This window comes from Nicotiana tabacum, chromosome 10 (genome assembly GCF_000715075.1).
Source record: "Nicotiana tabacum cultivar K326 chromosome 10, ASM71507v2, whole genome shotgun sequence".
NCBI classification, from domain to species: domain Eukaryota; kingdom Viridiplantae; phylum Streptophyta; class Magnoliopsida; order Solanales; family Solanaceae; genus Nicotiana; species Nicotiana tabacum.
Genome location: NC_134089.1, coordinates 40,661,882 through 40,674,572, shown reverse-complemented (window position 1 = coordinate 40,674,572; position 12,691 = coordinate 40,661,882). Strand labels below are relative to the sequence as shown.

Sequence of the window (12,691 nt, the reverse complement as noted above, 5' to 3'; positions counted from 1 at the left end):
ATTACAACTTTCGGAATCAGATCTTTTGGAAAACCAAAACTTCTGCCCCAGTTTATTTTGGTCTGGGGAATTTTAGATTATACCGTGTAAGATTGCCTACGTATCCTTGAAAGGAATCAGGGCGAACGTAGTTCAAACAAAAGTTGTTTGTTTTTGTTGCTTTTCTTTTATTTATTTTTTTCTCTTTTTTTCTTTATTTCTTTTCTATTTTTTCCTTTCCTTTTTTTTCATTTTTCTATTTTTCATTTTTTCACTTTTTTTCTAATTCTACTCCTGATTCCGAAACAGGGGTATGAAAGAAAATAAATAAGGCTCAAAAGGGATAACAAAGAATAAAAGTGTTTGGGTAGCAGAACAAAATGCCTTCGTCATTTCAACTTTGAACATGCCAAGTACAAAATGCAAATGAAAATAAGCGAAGAACTCATACATAGTACCTCTTGACTACATCACAATTGATATCCATATCTACACATTTTCCTTCTTTATCTGTTAAATACAAAGTACCATTGGGCAACACTCTTGTCACCATGAACGACCCCTACCAATTTGGGGAAAACTTGCCTTTAGCTTCAGCCTGATGAGGAAGGATGCATTTTAATACCAGCTGACCCACTTCGAATTTTTGAGGATGCACCTTCTTGTTGTATGCTCTTGTCATTCTCTTCTGATACAATTGACCATGACCTACTGCAGCCAACCTTTTCTCATCAATCAAACTCAACTACTCTAGCCGGGTTTTGACCAAATCATCAACATCAATTTTAGCTTCTACAATGATCCGAAGGGATAGAATCTCAAATTCCAGTAGGTATAACTGCCTCAGTTCCATAGACCAGCAAAAAAGGAGTTGCACCCACTGAAGTGTGAGCAGTGGTGCGATAACCCAGTAAGGCAAAAGTCAACTTTGCATGCCATTTCCTAGAACCTTGCACCATTTTACGAAGTATCTTTTTTATGTTCTTGTTAGTAGCCTCAATAGCTCCATTCACCTTGGGACGGTACGAAGTGGAGTTTCGATGCATAATCTTGAACTGTTTGCATACCTTTTTCATCAAATGACTATTGAGGTTGGCAGCATTGTCTGTGATGATCACTTTGAGAATTCTGAACTGACAAATAATATTTGAATGAACAAAATCCACCACTACCTTCTTGGTCACGGACTTGAAAGTTATAGCTTCGACCCACTTGGTAAAGTAATCAACGGCCACCAGAATAAACCTATGCCCGTTCGGTGCTGCCGACTCAATTGGTCCAATGACATCCATGCACAAAGCAACAAATGGCCAAGGTGCAGACATTGTATGCAACTCAGATGGTGAAGAATTAATCAAATCACCGTGCACCTGACATTGATGACATTTGCGAACAAAGCTGATGCAATCTCGTTCCTCGGTGAACTAGTAATAACATGCTCGAAGTATCTTCTTTGCCAAGACATACCGATTCATGTACGGCCCGCAAACTCCAGAATGCACTTTGGCCATGATAGTTGAAGCTTCTTTTGCATCTATGCACCTCAGCAGTCCCAAATCTGGAGTCCTCTTGTACAAGATTCCTCCACTCAAGAAAAATCCACTAGCCAGAAGTCGGATGGTTCTCTTTTGATCACCTGTGGCATGTACTGGATATACCCCCGACTTGATGTATTCCTTGATATCATGGAACCAATGTTCGCCATCAATTTCCTCTTCAACCATATTATAATAAGCATGTTGATCACGAACTTGGATATGCACGGGGTCGCCATAAGCTTTGTCCAGATGATGTAACATTGATGACAGGGTAGCCAAAGCATCATCAATCTCATTATGAATCCTGGGAATATGTCTAAATTCTACTGACTTGAATTGTTGACAAAGATCATGCAGACACTATCGGTACAGTATGAGCTTCAAGTCCCGAGTCTCCCATTCTCCTTGAATCTGGTAAACCAACAAATCTGAATCTCCCAGAACTAGTACTTCCTGGACTCCCATGTCTACAGCTAACCTCAAACCCAGAATGTATGCTTCGTACTCAACCATGTTGTTGGTGCAATAAAATCGAAGCTGGGCTATCACAGGGTAGTGTTGCCCTGTTTCAGAAATGAGTGTCGCCCCTATTCCGACACCTTTCATGTTAGCAGCTCCATCAAAGAAGAGCTTCCAACCTGGCTTTTCATCATGGTCAACCTCATCAACATACATTAATTCTTCATCAGGAAAATAAGTTCTTAATGGCTCATATTCTTCATTTACTAGATTCTCGGCCAAATGGTAGGCCAAGTCTTGAGCTTTCATCGCGGTCCGAGTCACATAGATGATGTCAAATTGTGTGAGTAAAATTTGCCACTTTGCAAGTTTTCCTGTGTGCATAGTTTTCTGAAAGATATACTTTAGAGGATCCATATGAGAAATGAGGTAAGTAGTGTAGGACGAAAGATAATGCTTCAACTTTTGTGCCACCCAAGTCAGGGCGCAACATGTCCTCTCAAGCAGAGTGTACTTAACCTCATAGGGAGTGAACTTCTTACTGAGATAATAGATTTATTGCTCCTTCTTTCCCGTGATGTCATGTTGACCCAATACACAGCCAAAAGAATTATCCAAGACTGTCAAGTACATAATTAAAGGTCTCCGAGGCTCTGGTGGGACCAACACAGGTGGGTTTGACAGGTACCTCTTAATCTTATCAAATGCTTCTTGACACTCGTCAGTCCACTTGACTGCAACATTCTTCTTCAGCAGCTTAAAGATGGGTCCACAGGTTGTCGTGAGCTGAGCAATAAACCTACTGATGTAATTTAACCTTCCAAGCAAACTCATCACTTCAGTTTTGTTCTTTGGCGGCGGTAACTCTTAGATGGCTTTGATCTTTGACGGATCCAGCTCAATACCACATCTACTAACCACGAATCCCAGTAGTTTCCCAGAGGGTACACCAAATGCATATTTCGTTGGATTGAGCTTGAGGTTGTATTTGCGGAGCCTTTGGAAAAACTTCCTCAAGTCCTTGACATGGTCAGACTGCTTCTTTGACTTTATGATCATATCATCTACATAAACCTCAATCTCCTTATGTATCATATCATGAAACATGGTAGTCATCGTCCTCATATAAGTTGCCCAGCATTCTGCAAACCAAATGGCATTAACCGATAGCAATAGGTTCCCCATGGCGTGATAAACGCTATCTTTTCTGCATCTTCCTCATCCATCAAGATTTGGTGATATCCCATGTAGCAATCCAGAAAAGACCCAATCTCATGCTTGGCACAATTATCAATTAGAATGTAAATGTTCGGCAATGGAAAATCATCCTTTGGGCTCGCTTTGTTAAGATCACGGTAATCGACACATACCCTGGTCTTACCATCCTTCTTTGATACTGGCACAACATTAGCTAACCAAGTGAGATATCAAGTGACCCGAATGACCTTTGCATCAAGCTGTTTTATGATTTCTTCTTTGATCTTCACACTCATGTCAGTCTTAATTAGTTTCATTCAAATTATGCTTAGTTTTTCTTCAAATTGTTTTAGCTCTTTACTGATTTCCTCAAATGCTGCTTCTCCATCATATTCTGTTTTATCAGCATACTCCACTTCTTGGATTATTATTTTAGAATTAGATTGGCTTTTAAGACTTGGCTGAAAAATCCTCATGCATGTCATGTCATTAGAACCAGCATAAAAAGAACTGTACACGACAAAATGAAACCCTATTAGGAATAACGGCGAACAAAAAGTTGTTTTTCATTGAAAATAAAAAGATAGAAGGGTTTGAACATCAAAACAAGTGAAAAATAAAAATTTGAATTACAACCCTGGAATAACCCAAATAACATAAAAGAAAACAAAGCAAAATACCAAAACTCCTTCCGGGTGGAGAGTGGAGTAGCTTCCCAATTACTAAGCTTCACATTTGGCCCAATGAGCTACACATCTGCATTACTAGAACTTCCCTCAATTTCTACCATATTAACCTCATCAGACAGACGCTAGAACCTCTTGATAATCTCTTCATCAACATCAACTATAGGTTTCGGAACTGATGATATTGGACGTTTTGTGGCCCCTGGCTTGACAAAAGACTTGAAGATGTGTGGAATAGGTTTGGGTAGTGACCATACCTTCTGTTTCTGTTTTTAGCCATTTTGACATCCCTCTCCTTTGGTGTGAATCCAAAACCAAATGTGCCAAAATTTTCACGTGGGGACACTGGATGCACGATACCCTGTAGAGATGAACCCAAACCTTTACCCGGCATAAAACCATTCTTCAACATTTCATTTGCAACCATGACGGATGTTGAGGATAGCCCCAGACCTGGAATGCATTCACCCTCAGAAATCTTCTCAACAGACATTGTTTCGAAAGTTTGGTAGGCCCAAGGTCCTTTATCATCTTCAGCTTCAATAAAGGGAACAGACAGGTCATTATAAGCAGATATGTCCTCATCATCATGCACTACTATTTCTTGCCCGTCCCATTCGAACTTTACCATTTAATGCAGAGAAGATGGGATTGCCTTAGTCGTGTGTATCCAAGGTCTGCCCAATAACAAATTGTAGGAGACAAACACATCTAACACTTGAAACTCCATAGTGAACTTGACTGGCCCTATCGACAATTCGATCATTATATCACCGACACAATCTTTTCCTCCCCCATCAAAGCCTCGAACACATACACTATTCATGTGGATTCTTTCTATACTAATTTTTAACTTTTGTAAAGTAGACAAAGGACATATATTTGCACTAGAACTGTTATCAACCAGTACCCTCGAGACAACTGACTCCTCGCACTTCACCGTCAGATAAAGAGCTCGATTGTGTTCTGTACCCTCCATAGGAAGCTCATCATCTAAGAAGGTCATCTATTTGCTTCGAAGATCTTGTTAGCAATCTTTTCCAAGTGATTCACTGTGATCTTATCAGGAACATGTGCCTCATTCAAAATCTTCATTAGGGCTTTGAAGTGTTCATCTGAATGTATCAGTAAAGACAAAAGAGATATCTGAGCTGGTGTTTTTCTTAATTGCTCCACAATGGAATAGTCTTGCACTTTTATCTTTTTCAGGAACTCTTCAACCTCTTCTTCGGTGACTAGATTCTTCACTGGAATTTGACTATCTTTGAACGGCTTGGCCTTCCTTCATTCTTCCATGGTAAAACACCTCCCAGAACGAGTCAGTCCTTCAGTTTCATTGATGTCTTCCCCTTCTTCTTTCCCTTTATATGTCACTATCACCCATTTGTAATTCCATGGGACAACCTTTGTATCAACCATCAGCAACCGGGTCACTGGTTTAATAACAATAGGGGTAATACGGGCCCTTTCCACGACTATGATAGGCTTTTTTTGGATTCTTGGCATGACCACCTTCAGCTTTTCTTGACTTGATCCCACATCATTCGGAAGCCCTTTCACTACCAACATATGTGGTTTCACGTTGAGCATGATTAGCTTTTCTTTCACCTCTTCACCTGTCAAGGGAGTCACTTTTGTAGAATCTAGAGCCTTAACTGGATTACTTTCACTAGCATGAATCATCATGATGGACCTAGAAGAATTCTTGGGTTCTCAATCTTTACGAATTATTTTGATCATATGTGTCTCTACATGGGCTGGCAAAGGATTTTGGTTGATATTTGGCGCTTCCGGGCTCTGGACTACAATTTGATTTGTAGCAATAAGCTCTTGGACTGCTCTCTTTAAATGCCAACACTTCTCTGTGTCGTGCCCTGGGGCATGATGATTGGCCTTGGCTGAAAGCTTTTACCAGTATGGTTTCGGTATGGTTGTGAGGGTGGATAAGGATTTTGTGGAGTTGGAGCACGCCATTGCGGATAAAAAGGGGGTTGAGCATATGAATGCGCATGGTGGACATGATATTGGTGTGGTCTGACTGAGTATTGAGGTTCTTGTGGTGGGAAATAATGTTGGGGTGCATTATATGGAGCTTGAGTGTAGGCTCGAGGTTCGGATCGAGGCTGAGTGTACTGGTGAGGTGAAACCCTTGGTCCACGCCATGGTTCAAATTCAACCATAGCGATATCATCCTTTTTCTTCTTCCCCGAAAAAGCACAAGGAAAAAGCACAAGTCCTTGTAAGACACACTTACTTGGTTTCCTATCCCTTGCATGTTCCTTAAAGATTGCTCTAAACTCTTCACCTTCCTGAATATGTCATCTTTCTCCACATTCTTAGTGGGCTTCTCAATTTCAACAAGAGGCTCAAAGTGATGTGTATAGCTATAAGGATTCGATACCTTGAAAGTTGGTTCAGGAGCATAGGATTGGGCATCAGGGATTTTGAATGTGGGTTCACTAGAAGATCGATGGATAGCAGCTTGTGGAGGGGCTACAAAAATAGGAGTGGAATTTGGAGTGGGATATGAGGTTGTTTTGGCTAGTGGAGCAGGGAAAGGTTGGGAAAAGGTGCTAGGGTAGTTGTGATAAGGGGTAAATCCTGGAGCATATTGTGGGGAAAATCAGTAGTGGTGGGAATCTGGCCTTGTGATAGTGGTGCGATGGTAACAGAGTTTTCAGTGCAGATAGTGGGAAATTAGGATGGAGGATGCCCACTATCCAAGCTTGATACATATCTGACATCTGCTGTTTCAACCTTTGAACCTCTTCATTCAACTCAGATTCTGATTCCATAATCTTTCTTGATGCATCAACAAAACCTGCACCCAATTCTTTGCTAGTCATGATTGTCTTGCTCTTTGACCTAGTGTTGTATGGATGACTTGCCAGAGTGCCAACAAACTAACCACCTTCCTGGAGTTGATAGTGAAACAAAGCCAAAAGTAGCAAAACAAAGCCAACATATTAGTGTTAGGGCATAATAATATCACATTGTGTGCAATTCACATAGCAACAATTAACAATTCTAAAATGGCTTTGAGGGTCATAAGGTCATATGGTATCATCCCAATTTGCTCATTTCAATTTTCTCAATCCTTTTCTTTTGCTTAATCACTCTTTCCTCGCACCCCACAAATCCGTCTCTTTTTCTTTAACTTTAAAAATGATTCGATCGAACCCGATGTGGGTTGCATATGTATTCATGTTCCACATGAATCAGACCAAGCGTAGTCCCAGAAAATTGGTGAAAAGGTAAACTAAATAAAAATCTTTTTTTTTGGAATTTTCATTTAAATGTTTTTCTGGTTTTCAAAATACAAAATGGGAAGTACAATAATATAAGACTAACAGACTCGACTACACTACGACGGACTTTGACACTATCTACATGACTCAGTACTACAAGACTAGAAGATAACGACAACATAAACAAACACAAAACATATAAAAAGAATCCTCAAGTAGCTCCTGTATATGATGCCCCCGCTTGGGATGGTCCTGGGATGTCCGTCATGCTCAAACTCTACAACATGCGTTGTAAAGATACACCGATGCTGGGAATAAAGACCCGGGTGTGTGCCCCCGCCTCCTGAAAGCTGACCCTAAATAAATACTGGCTATGCTGCTCCATGTTTGGTGCCAATCCTGCTAGCTGAGACTTTATCAACTCAAGCTTACCCCAAGGATCCTGATCCTAAGTCTCCTAAAAATCATTTGTCTAAACTGCCCGACCTCTAAGTTGTGCCGGCAATGGGGTGCTGACCCCTGGTAGGATGGACTGCAACCAAATCAAATACTCCTAAGTACACTCGGGCCAACCAATGTCCTCTACTAATGTATTTTTCTTCATCCTCTTTGCATTGTTCCAGTATTGCACGTACTTGATTTCGTCGGGCGCCTTTCTACTAAAATTCATGATGTGCCTCTGAAGATTCAGAGTTGGCTGCTCCTCTTGTCTCCTGCCCAACTGTCGCATCACCCTAATGTGAGTGTACGACCTGACACACTTAAGTCCTATCAACACCAAGAAAGGCTGCATGCGACATCCTACCAAAATCTCATCTAAAGGTAGCCAAAGGTAAGCCCACAAAACATTCCCATTTGTCCTCAAACCAAGAACTCAATCTAAGCTATGACTCCTACTGGGCATGTAAACTTAGGAGACTTCATCCTACGCTCAATGCATTCCACTCGATCCCTCAAGGCACGATCGATGGGACAAAGTAAGGAAGCGGTGTGTAAATGCTCCATCATCCACAATTGCAGCAAAAGGTTACTTCCATCAAAATACCTGACACCTCCCCTAACCTCACTCAGGGCTCGATACAACTCTGCTAAGATCATTGGCACAACGGTAATGGTTCTGCGCTGCTTCTCATGAAATAGTGCCATCACCACTAATTGTAGACAGGTGCTAATGTGCCTCTCATCTAAAGGACACCAATAATCCCAACATAGCAAGGCTGAAAGCTTCGAGTCGGTGTCTTTGCCATTTTGCCTTGGTTGTGCAAAACTCATCCCAAAAGACGTCAAAACTATCCCGTGGTCCAAATCTAGCAAACAAATAATACAAGGATATCCAGGACTGCTCGAGGCATCCTAAATGCTTATTGTCTTTCAAGCCCAAGTCGCTGAGAAATCTTGTCCTAGAGTGATCTCGAGGAAGTATCATGTCTTTACCTATGTAGCTTAGGCGAGTGAGACCAGACATTTCTGCCAAGGTAGGAGTCATCTCACACTCCCCAAATCTGAAAAACATGTTTTGCGAGTCCCAATAGGTCAACATCGCCTCCACTAAATCCGGGCGGCGTGTAATATCAAGAAGCGAAATGAGGGTGCCCAACTTATTCATTAGCTCGTGTTGTTCTAACAATGAAAATATTTTCCACCACCTGACCAACTTCCTCAGAATTTTCACTACCATCAACACTTTGGATCGAATTAGTGGGTCCATACCAGAATGAAGAAAACATAGTTAGTGACTCAAGACACTATGCGACGCCACAATACTTCCTAGTGGACAGATGGAAGATACGATTAGACTATTTTTTACAAAATGTCCTAAGTGGCCGAGGGTGGTTATTAGTGCAAACTTGACAAAGTGGACCCCCTAATGCATGAAAAATACCCCATTTACGGGTTATACAGCTTCAAAATCCCAACAATTATGGCCTTAAGAATTACTTTACAGAAATGACCCATTTTGCAAAAGCGACCGATATGGCCAAATGTGGTTAGGGACGCAAACACGACAAGGATGAGCCTTAAAGGAACGGGATACTTAGTTGTATACTAAAATTCTAAGATATGGATCACTGAACCACTTTCGCGAAAATGACCCCATTTTGCAAGTATGGCCGATGTGGCCAAAGTGGCTAGACATGCAAGATTTGGCTACGACCCCCGAAGCCAAGAACTAAGACTCACTAGGAAGACCAGACCCTATGTAGGTTGACTACGTATCATGCCCCGAAAGATGAGAATCAGGTATGCGTAGTTCGGGAAGATGAGACATGAGAGAAAGCTTTTTAAAAAAAATGCAATTAATTTGGAAAAATTATATTTTTGTCTTTTTGAAAAAAAAAATGATGAAAAATGTATAATCTTTTTGGATTTTCTTTTTTTTTCCTTTTTTTTTTGGAAAATGATGGGAAAGTGCAAAATCTTTTTGGATTTTTTATTTTTCATATTTTGGCTTTTTTTTCTTGAAAAAGTTGTATAAGAAGAAAAATAATTGTGTCCTACTTGCTTCATTTTATACCTCGCCATCTTTCCCAAATATAAGTCCGCCAAATGGCCTTTCTACCCTCAAAGATGCAACATGTATCACATAGATGATTGAATGTCCTTTTGGGCCATGGGCTAGTTTTGACATAATTTGGATAGGCCTTCTATAAAGGGAAACAGTGTCTGGGACCGAGCCCTGCTAGGTAAATGACATGATGCAAATAAGCATGATCTAAAGGCTGGCCTATATTTGGGATTTCTAACAAGGCAATTTGGGGGAGCGTATGGTTGATGGTGGCTGCTCAAGCTTTCCACCCACTCCATACGTCTGACGACCCCTCTCCTAAGGGTGACTCAACAAAGAGTTCGTGTACGCGACGCGTACTCTGATGCTTGTTGCAGAAAGAATTTACTCGAGGTTATGTAACTGATGACAGTTATAAAGCAGTAACAAAAAAAGAAAAAATTGTAAACACACAAACAACTAGTAAATAATAAAAAAACACAAAAATAAAAATCAAATACAACAAATACTAATAAATAAATAAAAACCTCAACAAAATATTCTAAAAATCCAACAAGATCATAGTATCAGCTCGAAACTGCAAAGTTCCCCAGCAGAGTCGCCAGAGATGTTACACCCCTTTTTTCACAACCTCATTAACCCTCTTATAAATAATAAAAAAGATTTGTAAAGCTTAAAAGGGTTTTCAAATTCGAAAGTAACAAATATATGTGTTTAAAAGGGAATAACTCAGAGTCGTCACCTGACTTTGAATTTCGGTGTGTCAGGTTACCGTTTCAAGAAAAAAATGATTTTTCCTTTAAAACACTTTGGAATCCAAAGCTAAGTCTATACCAGAGACTTGGGTAAGGGGGTTCATTTGACTCGGGGAGAAGGTGTTAGGCACTTCCCAAGTCCCGTAAAAATCACGGTTGCGTACATGATCAAGTTAGCTTTTAAAATATTCGAATTGAGGTAATAAATACAGAAATGAAAATATTAACACACAAGAGGCTCGAGGTCATCCCCACCTAATAAAGAAAATCAAAAGAAGAAAAATTAAAGTTCTGAATTATCCTACGCTACTTCTTCTACGATGTTCGCCATAACCTCCAATTACATAGTACTACGGGGCATTCCTCAAAATAAAATATGTACAAATCCTTCGGGGTATTCCCCGGATAAATTTAACTAAGGGAACGACCTCTCGCCTCAAAATTAACAAAAATCCTAAAGTTTGCCTACCCGGATGTAGTCGGCCTAAGCATGCTCCTAGCGATTAGAACAATTAAAAAAAATAGTTAATGTGTAGCTCTCAAATTTCAATTCTGTTTCTTTAAAATCCCAACTCCACGGTACATTTCAATCATCAATAGACACATGTTGCATCCAAAACGTTAGAAAACAACAACACGCAACGTGAAGGAAAGAAAATTAACGAAACAAGGAAAATAAAGGGAGAGTAAATAAAAATATGGTAAGAGCTATTCAAGTATTCTACTAATCCCTCTTCTGCCAACTACATGACACTCGTATTGCTCCCTTAGCTCGCACAATCACAGTCTTTATACATTAGATGCTTAGCTGGATGAATAATTTTCACAAAGAAAACTCATTATATTCTCCAAAATTCTCCAACTATCTCTAGACAAATAATTTCACATAGCTCAAAGCAATCATTTCAAAGTACCTCACTTAAATCCTATAACCAAGTGCAACAATCTTGACGATTCATTAGCATATGGGGTCAGTTAAATGACACTTAGCACCTAGAATCCCTAAGGAGGAAGCAACTAAATGCACGATAACACACGAACTTAGCATAATTTCCATCTCAAATAAATGGCATCAAGAGAGAATAAGTAAATTAATTTTGTTCATTTTTCTTTTGTAATCACAGAGAATGCAAGTCAAATTTCTCCACACATACTCCATTTTCAAAAGAAGAAGTCTGAGGCAATACTAACATTTAATCTAATGACACTTAACATATGCATTTTCATAGTTCAAATTCCTAACAAACACATGAATCCATACGTTGGAATCAAAAGCATGGAAGAACTCAACAATATGGAGAATATTCAAGAATGATCCTAATGAGCTTAAAATAACTTCTAAAATTAATACTAGTGTCTAAAAATCTCAGAGCAAGAAATCAACATCCATTTATAGTTCATATAATTTAAACCCATCCTAAAATAGCTCTTCCAATCAGTTTTAATTCACAATAGGCAAGATCAAATAAGAGAAATAGAATAGAAATGAACCTGGATGTTCACGATTTCAATTAATTCCAGAAGCGAGAACAAGAAAGTCCAGCGACGAGGACTTGAAGTGAATCGCAAACAAGAACAAGAACTTCGAACAGGAACCCGAACGACAAACGAAGAATGACTTCAAAACGACCTTGGCAAAAATCTCGAACTACAACTTCAACTCCACGATGCCTCCGTTGATCTCCATGAAAGAGAATCAAAATACTACTGAAAACGATAAATTTTTTTGTTTTTGTCGAACTAGGAATCAGATTCAAACTAAGAAGGACTGATTTTATATATATATATATATATATATATATATATATATATATGAAAAATGACTAGAATAAAAAATCCAAAGAAGTGCAGGAATCCCAAAACCCCAATTTCTTCTTCTACTTTTCTCCAAAAAGACCCTCCAAGACTGTCCCATTTTTTCCCCTCCTCTCTCGTCCCCCATCTCTGTCGTTGATCTCTCTTTATTGTGCCCCAAATAATGCTTAATTTTTCTATTGTCTTCCACTCACTCTCTCTTTTTACCAAAAATCCCCCCTTCCTCTCAAAGTCTTGTCCCCATTATCCATTCTTCTTGCTTGGAGGAAGTTGCAAGAAATCCAAAACGATGTGTGGTCCCCTTTCATAAAAATGGAGTATGCTTTTATAAAAATAAAAATGTGTAGAGTGTTGATGAAGTGAGACAAATAAAGATAAAACAATTAAGAGTGCACCGTCTGTATTGATTATGTCTAAAATAAAAATAATTTATGGAAAAATAAAGTAAGTGGAGTGTGTCATTGTAGATTGAAAGGTAAAAAGGATTTGATTGTAGTATGCCATGTGA

The 12,691-nt window shown here is 39.4% G+C and overlaps 1 long non-coding RNA gene across 1 annotated transcript; it reads right to left on the bottom strand.

The window, feature by feature from the left end:
* Nucleotides 1–4,271: 4,271 nt before the first annotated feature.
* On the bottom strand, nt 4,272–12,630 carry LOC142164636 (uncharacterized). The gene is made up of 2 exons (XR_012695464.1): nt 11,860–12,630; nt 4,272–6,774 (listed from the first exon to the last, which is right to left on the bottom strand). It is a non-coding gene; the product is annotated as an uncharacterized LOC142164636 (long non-coding RNA).
* Between the last annotated feature and the right edge of the window lie 61 nt (nt 12,631–12,691).